Consider the following 12,003-nt stretch of genomic DNA (forward strand, 5'->3'; position numbering starts at 1 on the left):
AAACCGGTGTTTACTGAACCAGTTCTGATGCATTTGAGTTAGCCCACCAGTATTAATTTGCATTCAATCAAAAATCAAGAAACGAAATAATTGTAGAACATGATATAGGTACACAAGGATATATTCTAATAGAACTTTTCAAACCAGTAGGCTTGTAAATGTTAAGTGAACCGCAAGGCTCGTTCCTCGGATCATTATTCGCACAGTTTAAAGACATTACATTTCAGATTTGAACAAAAAATCATTGACGCAGTTCTTTGCTAATGACACTTCATAGTAATTTAAAGTTAATAACAAAATTACAATTTTTAACGAAATGACGCATGGCGGCGTTGCGTTAATAATAACTTTAAGAAATATCTGGGATACAGATTCTGATGATGAAAATGAAATTATAATTAAATTTAAAAAAAAGGGTGAAACAAGATAAAAAATTTAAAAACATAAATAAAATATTGTTTCTTGGTTTAATCTGTATTACCTATAATAAAAACTTTTCTTTCTTTCTTTCTTCTTCTTCTTTATTAAATTCTAATCACTAGCATAATAGATAGCTAACACTTGAATATGGGTAGAAAAATTATTCAATCTTGTCTTCTTGTCGATCAATTCAATCCTGTGGCCATGCATTTCATTTGCTCAGGATAATCCCGTTCAAGAGCAACTCCATGAGAAACCTAATTCAAGGTCTCTAATTTTTTTTTAATTTAATATTTATTATGAATTATCTTAAGCAATTTATAATTAACGTTAAACTTATTCATAAAATAATTACCCATTAATTTTTATTAAGCAATTTTGAACTTTTAGGAGCAAAAAATAAACTAAAGTTGATTGTTCTTTCGTCAATGTCAGAAACATGCGGGTACATTTAAAATTGAACAACCAACATCTTAAACTGCAAAGGTCAACTTAAGAGGTAGTTGAGGGGTAAACAAGTCTTTTCATTTTTTACTAACAGTAAGGTTTAGCATTTCCGCACCATTGTGTAGATTCCTCGACGTTTCTCTTCAACAAGAATAGTTTCACTTCTAATAAATTACAACTTTAGGAAATAAATACTAATATTAATGAGTATTTTGCAATACTTCATCGATTTAATAAAGACCTTGTTACAGAAATCTCACGAGTATAATTAATATGAATCTATATTAATCGTGGGTAGGTATATAATGTATTAAACATAAAAAAAATAATATCCGTTTGTAATTGAGTTCTTAATCATTATCTCGTGACCTTTAAATTTTGGCTGCTTTAATGTTTTATACTAAAACTGATTTGTCATCACATCGAAATCTTATCGACATCCTAAATTGTTATTCAAATCGAAAATACGAGTTCTTAATGATAATGTGAGCCATTGACATCGTAAAGTAACCGAGATATTTTCTCGAAAAGTACAACGGTATTAAAGATATGATTTTTTTTTTAAATTAGCACAGTTTTATTGGCATTCTTTTAAACAAGTTGAAATAAAAGTTTGTCGTCCGAAAAATACAGACAGGAATATAATTCTAAGAATTAAAAAAACACGTATCGTCCTCTCATAGAAATATCGTTATAAAGTTTTAATTATTTAAGTAGTAGAATCTAGACTAGAATCGAATATTTGTTAATTCAGTATAATATTAGCAAGAAAACGATAAATTATTAATTGAATTACTGCTAACTTTATTAATTAGTATAAAAAGTTAATGCGCTCACCTTGGATTATTGTGCAATTCTGAAAGAAAAACAATTTCGTCGCTGCTTCGTTTCGATGTGTTCGTTTTGAAAAAAATAAATAGTTTTTTTGGAGTCCCGTATGTAGGAGCCGAACACTTATTCTTCACTGACGCACTGTCACTCAATCCATGCACAGTCGGCTTTTGATTATTATTTGTATGTGGAAGTTTATCGCGCCACGTTCGATGCTCGTGGCGACGTAGTGACGTACTGTCGAGTCGACGGCTCGTTGTGGACTGACGTGACGACTGAACTGACGCTCGGTCACACCACCCGACTCCGGCGATGCAACCAGACCCGATCGCCCGTTCCAGACTCGAATGTCTACAGCAGATTCGGATGCAATCGCCGTATCCAATCGCCATTCATTCGTTCCGAATTCAAACGATTGTAACTATTTTTTTTTCTTTATTAATATCTCGAAGATAAGCCAGATGTAACAACATTCTATTGGACCCTAATCTTTGTTATAAAACGAAACTTGAATGTTTCTGGCTTAAATATAATAGACAAAACAAAAAATTCTGTCGAGAAAAAAAAATGAATTTTCGGTTATAATTATCATTTAAATCGCGAACGATCTTAAAATTAATTACGAATTTTTTACAAGGAATTGATTCAATAAAAAGTTAAACATTTCTCGGTGTACATTCATACATTTGCAACGCAGATGAAAGTAACTTTAGTTCGATTTAAAGTAGGGTACCCGCAGTCTACGTGGAACCAGTTCCCGCCCCTGAACACTTCGGTATATATCATGACCCCAAAGAGTAATATAGAAGCATACACACAGAGCTTCTAATAAGAATACCGGTCGTGGATCGACTCGTGTGACAATCAAATGATCACAATTCGTATTATATAAAATTTTACTTGAATTTGTTGCATGACCGTATGTACCATGATAACTTCGGATTTAGTTAAAAACTGTTTAATTATTAATACACTTTTTAAATACTTTAGCCTTTGAATTATACTTATTTTAATAAACAATTCTTAGATGTAATTAAAGACTATAATTTGATTTAAGAAATCATTGTAATTATAAAGTCTCCTATGAATAAAATTACTTCATAATTATAATAATTATATAATTAATTTAAAATTTAGAATTTCAATAAATACAAATTTAAATATACAAACTCTGATGGGATATTGAATAACACATTAATTCTGCTGGGGACGTCCCCTTCCCCTATTCATTACAAATTAATATTTTCATTTTGTACTAACATTACCTGCATGCGACAGTTCCTGTTGTGTAATCAAGGTCCTGCTAACTACTACGTACTTACTACTGCTATCCTGGTAACTAACACGTATTTACACAACTAGAAGTGAACAGACTAAAATACAAAATAATATTTTAAATATCGGATTGGCTTTTAACTTAAAAATGTATGTGAGAATATTAATCATAAATTGAACGATCTGCCTCGTGACGTTCGTGAGTCAAAGTCCCTGTCTTTCTTTAAATCACAGTGGCATAACCATCTTCTAAGTAAAGCCTCTCGCTAAGTTTATTTTTTGCTTTTCCTAGAATTTCTGTTTAGTATATCCATATGTAACTAGTATATTTATTATAATTAATTCTTGCTCTTATTTACTTATTCCTGACTTTTCCTGATATTTATATGTTATATACACCTCCATGTTATTCTCTCCTATCCCACTGGGCTGCCTGGAAGAGATCGCTTGTATCGATAAGGCCACCATTGCTTTGTAGATTAGTTATTTCTCATGTTTTTTTATATATTATAATAGCATTAAGAGTTAATAAATAGAAATAAATAAATAAATTCATGAATAAATTTTCCTTTTTACGTCTTTGTTATATGCTTAAGAGTAAGTAACGATTTTAATTTTTTAGATTCTTTTACATCTATAATTCCGAGACCTATACTTATGAACTCTTAATATTCGAACAGGATGTCATTGCTATGTAATAGATAAAATAAAATTCCACCAAGAAATTAATACCTAATCCGTTTTGGTGATTTGCTACATTTCCGTATATATTTTAATTGACATTTGAGACACAGATGTGCAAAACATTGTAATATATTATGTAAAATAAATTTAATATAAATTTAAATATATTTATCTAAATATATATTAACATAAATTTAATTCACGATATTTCAATTCTATTACCGAATTCGCAAATTCTACAATTTATTTATTTTCTTAAAAGAAATAGATTGAAAATTAAATTAATAATTTTATTAACTAAACTCATAACAGACTTTAGCCAACTTAAAAAAATAAGGAGGATACCAACTCGTCCGCATTTTTTTTAATTTATTAGGACATACGTATATTGCTTTCAAATGAAAATTAAAAATTATGGGGCATATAATCCAATATAATGGTAATTTTTATTTATCATCATCATCATCATCCGCTCACTATACGTCCCTACCGAGGGGCTCTGAGCCTACTTCTAAGTTAAGGGTGATTAGGCCATAGTAAACCACGCTGGCAAAGTGCGGGTTTGTTGACTACACACATGTCTTTGAATTTATTCTCAGATATGTATATGATCTTAATTTTAAAACTATTATTATGATATACTGTTATTTAATTTACTCTATTTACTATTTTTCTAACCTTGTACACTAACAACAATGCTTCTTAGGTCATTAAGGCATCGTTTAAAACTACTTATGTCTTAACAGGGTTGAATAAACAAGTAAACACATTAGGATAGTCGAAGGAAATAATATCTCCTTAATCTTAATAGGCCTCCGCTTTTACGAGGTTTAACGGTAAACCACTGTGAATGTAATCAGACGGCTTTTTAACTCTTCAAAAACACCTCAGGTATTTTATTTTTTTCCATGTTATTGTATAGTTAAATAAAAAAAACAAAGCTTTTATGTTATCTTATCTTATATTATAAATGCGTATGTTTGGATGTATCATATGGATGGATGGACGAATGTTTGTTAGAAGGTATCTCCAGGACAGATCTCGATGAAATTCGGCACAGATGTAGAACACAATTTAGAAGAACACAGAGGCTATTAATTATTTTTCTTGTCTGCAAATAGTTTTTGACTTGCGGGCGACAGCTAGTACTTGAAAAGTACTAACTTATAAATAAATTTATTTAGAATTGAAATTCTTGTGTAACTCGGACAAACAACGGGAGATATCGAATTACGTCGTTAGAAGGAACAGCTTATATTATAAAATTAAACTTACGGTGCATTTACTGTCTACAAATATTAAGTACACATTATATTACCAAGAAAATTTAATGTTTATAGAAATTTGAATCAAAATGACGATACAGTTAATTTAGCGTTTATTTACCGTCATCAATAAAGAAATTTTAAATTAATTGATTAATGTAAATACTTATAATAGCATGAGTTAATGTTATTCTTAAATGTTTTTAATTAAGAAAGTAATAATAGAAGTATTAACTAATATTACAATCAATATTATTATTGTTATTAAAATGTGTTAATATGTGTATTAACTATATTATTTAATATAATATAAGCAAAGTTATATGATTTTATAAAAAAATTATCAGCACACAAAGTTTATGATCCTTACACCTGACAGTTTTATATATAGTTAAGTAAAATAGCACATTTTTTTTTCAAATTAAATTAGAAATCAGGCTTGTATTACTTAGCAAATAAGTTTTTTTTTTTAATTTGATAATTTATTTAGTACTACTTATGGCAAGGTAGACATATTATACAAAAAGCGTATAAAAGAATCCTTAGTAAAAAAGGTCTGTGCAGGAAAAAAGGCATACAAATAAAAGGTGGTTGAAAGCATGTTTAAGAGGTCCAATAAAACAGCGATAATAAAACTGGAAGTCCTCAGTCAAGTGGCTGAGGCCACAATGATCGCTTTCGCCTTCGGATCTGTCTGTCTGATTAATTTATTGTTTCTCGACGCTCGTGCTTAAGACGAAAGCAGGATATCGTTATGGAAGGTTTTTATGTCTGTTTGTTAATATATGATTTATAACAAAACTTATTAGAAAAGGTCTCATAAAGACTGCTTTTTTTATTCTAGCTTAGTTTATAAGCTGACAGCAACATTGTAAGGTTCGTATATTAAAATTGACTTTCATAGCAAAGTCAATCTTCTGATGTTACGCGTAATAGGTTACGCGGATGTCCGCAATTGTAGCGGTCACGTCCGTTGCGTTTATATTTACGCGAAAAAACAACAACTACTACAAATTACACGAACGAAACAATACAAATAATATGAGTGGAATAGTTTGACAAAATCGTAATATTATGTGTGATATAAAATTTTATCGAATGACATTTGTGGTGTAGTCAATGACAAATTTTGTGGTTAGTCAAAAGTTAATTGTTGGTTGAAAATGTAAGGTACATTAATTATGTGTTAACTATTTAGAACATATACAGGATGTGGCTTAAAGTAGAAAATTTTCAAATTAAAAGTTATAACAATATAATAGTGTAAACTTATTTAATAAATTTGAATGCGTAAAAGGCCAATAATAACAACATAACTATGCTGATGCCAAACCTTGGGACATAAAATAAACAAAACACATTTCTTAAAAAAACCAATTGCTACATACGTATTAAAATACTTGGAAAAGTCGAAAACGTGTCTTATTTTGGTCTTTACGTACTTAACGAACAAAAATGTAAGATTAGGACGTTTTTTACACACTGCGATAACTTGCAGAACGAATCGACGATGATTCACTGATACGCTGTGACGTCATAATGACACAAAAGTACGTCATAACTTACAGGTAAACGATTTATCCTTAAAAAGATAAACATCAGTACGTAAAGATTCGGTAATCTCAATTTATTAACTACGGTTTCAATTATTCTACTTATAAGATTCTTTTGAAGTTATTTTTCTATTAGAGATGATGCTATCTTATCGAAAACTGTTTTTATATTTCATAATTACTTAAGTAAGCTTTTGACCATCATTTAAACGTCATTCTTGTATTGTCTAATGACGAAAGTTGCCTTATTGTTGCCTTCAGAGTTTTTCTGTAAGGCGGAAATAAATTCTGTTTGTAAAGCTAATTCATTCTTTTGACTTATTAAACTTTAATTCTATTTATCTCTAATAATTTTGTTTACAATAAACATCAACTAATTAATAGGAATTACTTATTGTTATTATATTTTTCACAAAATTATAATTACAAAAGTAAATTAACTAATGATAAACATATATTTATTTCATTTAACAAGCACTTAACCCTTTTCTTACAAGAAGGGGATTTGCAGGGGAGGTAAATTTTCAGAGCAGAGAATATAAAGAAGGAGGAAGAGGATAGGAAGAGTAACATCCGTTTTCTGTGAGTCACCTCTTCAATCGACTATAGATAGGCAACGCATCAGCAAATGCAGGTGGCAACAGTCACTTCGCTATTTTGGGGAATCCAATTGTTTGCCTACCCGTTTGCCGCCTTTAAGTATAAAAAAGTTATGAATAATTTCACCTAAGATTATGATATACTAACGATTATGTGCCAAAGGATTTGGTGAATGCTGTAGTAGTTGTATTAGATATCAAATATCGCTGTACCCACTGCATTTAAATTTCACGTAATTCCTGAACGGAAGCGAGACGTAAAATAAGATCACCCGCAGAGCACTTCGCACGGAAGTCTATTAGTCGGATCTAGGCCGTGGTCATTTTCTGAGTCGCATAGTGAAACAGATTATCCGTTTCCAGCCACTTCCATTATCTTGCAAATGCGACAATTGACGCCTGTTATCGTTCAACGACACGCTCGAGTTGTCCCGCTGTTGCGATCTAGACATTATTACGTCGATTTGAAGTAATATCTGTTTCGTAATTACTGACTGACTGTGGTCTTTGATTCTTTGATTCTAATAGAATATGTCATCGAAAACGATTATAACCTTGTTAAAACTCACTTGGATCTGCGGGAGCTACAAGCGATGGACTGCCAGGAGATGGCGCAAGACAGGCGACTTTGGCGATCTCTTGTGTCGGAGGCCAAGACCCACTTTGGGTCGATGCACCAGCGGAATAAGTAAGTAAGTAAAACTCACAAAAATTGAAGATCAAGCAACCATTACTAATTCTACAGCTTGCAAATTGTCGATACGTTAAGTTCGCTAGCTAATGCCCGCGACTATGTACGCGTGGAATTAAAAAATAAACTTAATAAGTAGACTACGTATTCTTCTAGACTATGTTCTATAACGTTGATAATTTATCTATGCCAAAAAATCCGTTCCGGTGATACCTTCTAACAAACCTTCATCTAAACATTCTCAATTATAATATAACTACGATAGTTAATCATGTATTGTTTATACATTGCATTCTCTTCTTACTATTGTAATAATATCTAAGAGATATGTGCAAAAACTTCCACATCGTATCATTGACCTAATTGCTTATTTTGTGGTTTAGCCGTACAAAAAACATGATAACCTTGAAGTTAGTATGCAACTTTAGGTGACAACTTATAAACACACCTCGTTGTGTAGCTGAACTATTGAAGTCGTTAGCTATTCATAAAACTTTAATAGAGAAAAACTGACCTCATGCAAGTTTATTGTTTCAATCCAGTGTATAATTGAAAATGTTGAAGTAAATATTCCTTTAAATAAGGTTAGAGAGAGAAAGCGGATTTTGCAGATAAATGATGCAAACTACAGTAACCTTAAACTGCGCTTACTTTAATAACGTTGAGATTAATAAAAATCTTTCTTATCAACCGCCAAAGCTAGATCCTTTAGGTCTATCACGTAAATTGCGTAACATTCCTATAAAAAACATGATAGGATCTCAGTCTTTTAGTCAGACAGAAAGAAAGCAATGTGATCTCATAAGAAGAATGTTAAAGTTTTTATATTTTGCAACAATCTATTCCTATTTCTTATTATATGTTTTTACATCGAGTAAATGAACCGGTCTGCTTCGCTGTACAACTTCATCCCAGTACCGTTTGCGGTCAAATGTCAAACGTTTGCATGCAAAGAGAAATGGCCGAGCAATTTAAACAATTGAATCACGCTAGAACAATCAATTCAGTTGCCAGTGTCAATTACAATAATTAATAATCGTACTAATATTATAAATGCGAATGTTTGTTTGAAGATATCTCCGGAACGGCTTAACGTATCTTGATGAAATTTGACATAAATATAGAACATAGTCTGGAAGAACACATAGGTTATTTATTAATTCCGCGCAGGATTCCCAACAGGATTTCCCACGGCATCTTCTTGTGCTATATTAATTCCTTTATATTAAAAAACTATCGATAATTAACTTATTATTAATAATCAGGAAAATAGTTAATATGTTAATATAATTAAAAATAAATGAGATAAAAAACAATGAAGAAAATTATTATCTCTCGTTTGTATAGTCTTTGAACTTTAGTTGCTGCGATAAATTATATCACCTTAACCACAGATTAAAAATGTGCAAAAATAAACTTAGGTCAACATCGATATGTTGTGTTACATAACTTATTTTATACGAGCAAGATAACATATGCAAGTATGATATCCGAATTCGTAAAACCCGAAGATTTATCCTTCGATTGGCTTTAGTTTTGTAACAAAATGTTACTTAATATTATAAATGCGAATGTTTAGATGGATGGATGTTTGTTTAAAGGTATCTTCAGAATAGTTACATGGATCTCGCTGAAATTTGAGACGAACGTAGAACATAATCTGGAAGAACAAATAGGCTACTTATTAAGTTTTTTTAAGCGGGCGACATCTAGTAATTTTATAAACTGTTATTACATATTTATGTGTTTAATACCGAGAACCTAAGCATTGATGTCTTACTAAATAACGTTAAATAAAGATTAAAAGATAAATTAAAGTGAAGTAATAAAAAAAATTACAAAGACATTTGTAAACAAAATGATCACTCAACCGTAACATAGCTATTATCTAATTGAAGCTAACCTTTATGTTAGGGTCCCTCAGTGAAAGCATTTAAGTATTTAATTGATGTCATAAACAAGCTTGTTTGTTATTTGTCAAGCACTAATTCCCCTTACAACTTTACATTCCTGTACACCAGATACTTTACCATGGCATTTCACTGCCGAAACTTTTTTAATCTTTATTTTTTAAACAGAATGTAAAAGTTGCCAGTATCTCTTATATACAATTTTTGTTAAACTTATATAAAAACGGCTAAACACTCACGTATATTCGTCCGGTCACGGCACCGACTACTTTCGAGCTCATCGTGGGCCCTTCATCAGGGTGAGTGGGATTGGTATTATTTCGCGGACGCTGCCTGGCCTTCACGCTAACTAGTCAGTGCCGCCACCGGACGAATACATGTACGTGTTTAGCCATTTTTATATAAGTTTATTATAATGTCTCACGAAAATTTGAATAATTTAATTAAATTGTGTTGTTACTCACAACAATATATATTCATTATACAAATTACACGTTTAATATTTTAGGTTTTTCTGCTAGGATAGAGGAAAATAATGAGTATACAAATAAATGTTTTTTTTACAAAAGAAACTTCTTGTGTTTAGTTGGCGCATAGCCAGAGAGCATGAAGTGGATGGTCCATTGTTAAAATCCAACACTAAGGTGCTAAAAAAAAGTCTCGACTTTTATACTGTGAATATGTTAGTAGGGCTTTTTTGTATTCTAAAAATTTGTCTTATAAAGAATCTCAGAATATGGAAACTATTCAGAAATTGAAAAACCAGTTAATAATGTTCGCTTAAGACTTATCTTCCCTTATGCAACATTTTGGCAACGTTTATGCAATTGCGTAAGTCTATGGGCAACGGTCACTTCGCTATTTCAGCGACTTCAGGTGGCCGCTCGCTCGTTTGCCACCTTATGAAAAAAAAAATGCCCTTTTCCAGTGGCATCTATGAATGACGAATCTCAGAAGGCTGACGTCCTAGTAGCAAGTTTAACATCAAAAGAGTGGCGCACATGTTTCTGAGTTCTCTGTGGAACAATAAAATCATAGATTGTCAACACATTATCTCAACTTTAGTAGTACTACAGTTAAATACAAAAGTATCCTACTGTCGAATTTGGATAAAACAATGTTGCACATAAAAGGCAATAACATTGACGTTATCCATATTAGGATATGAAATTAAATCGGAAATAACCTCATGTACATTTTTAAATTCGACATCGACAATAAATCGGAAGTAAACAATATTCAGAAGAGATACATATCAGCCTTCAATATCTTACACAACATACGAGAACACGGAGGAACACATAATACGTACAGCTTTCTATCGTTAGCAGGGAAACGGAACAAGAAACTGTGGACCACGCTCGTTGGACCATAGAGGGATAAATAAACTAACCAAGTTCTTCGAATAGGTACATGGCACCTTTCGTAACGCGTGAGGAAGGAGTGTGGGATTTCTTACAATTAACAGTTAAGTTGAAAAACATGAAACAGATAACAGATAACTGGCTGTAATAAAGAAAATACATACCAAATATGTGTTTGGGTAAATATAGATAAACGAGCTGTCACCCCCGACTCTAAGGACATTGAACAACAACTTAATTAGTAGCCTATGTGATATTCCAGTCTATGTTCATCATCAATTCCAAATTTCAGCAAGATCCATGCAGCCATTCTGGAGATACCTTCTAACAAACATCCACCCATCTAAACTTTCGCATTTATAATATCCGTAAGACCAACAAATAAAAATTAAAATCCAATGATATTCGATCTTTCTATTTGCATTGCTTCATCTTTCAACAGGATATCGTAAGGACCGGTATGAAGACAATAAATCGACGGATGTCGGCGGCAACAAATGCTGCGCTACTCGTAAACCGAACCGTAGGCGAGGCCTTGGCACGGCACGATCCAACCTTAGAACATAGCTCGACGTACAATCACCTACAAAAAATACCAAAAGCAACTTTAATTACGGGTAAAACAATGTAAGATACTATTTGCTCCTTCACCCTCCATGTATTATCAATTCTCCGAAGGATTTCTTGATTAAAGTTACACATATTTTCTTTCTAAAATCTATCTTATTCCTAATATCAGAATCTTCAAAAGTCAATGGCACGTAAATACATTGCAATAATTTTAAATTCAGTAAACTTACTTTATTATTACGAAGTCTTTGATAGACAACATCTAATCATTTTAAACGTGTTACTGGTTACTGATAATATTTCTTTTTCTTTATACCTTCACGGCTCTGGTTAATGAATGGCACGTCTGTCTCCCGCTGTGGGCGAATTGGCACAGATGAATAATCAACTTATC

General features: G+C 31.7%; 1 protein-coding gene across 1 annotated transcript in view; it reads right to left on the minus strand.

The window, feature by feature from the left end:
* The window catches only part of wdp (Leucine rich repeat protein windpipe), a 43,377-nt gene extending 41,385 nt beyond the window's left edge, over positions 1-1,992 (minus strand). Inside the window, exon 1 of the mRNA XM_013321079.1 lies at positions 1,705-1,992. The gene's annotated coding sequence lies outside the window, so the exon portion shown is untranslated. The remainder of the gene's footprint in view (positions 1-1,704) is intronic.
* Between the last annotated feature and the right edge of the window lie 10,011 nt (positions 1,993-12,003).

Source organism: Papilio xuthus, unplaced genomic scaffold, assembly GCF_000836235.2.
Source record: "Papilio xuthus unplaced genomic scaffold, Pxut_1.1 DF825946.1, whole genome shotgun sequence".
Lineage (NCBI taxonomy): Eukaryota > Metazoa > Arthropoda > Insecta > Lepidoptera > Papilionidae > Papilio > Papilio xuthus.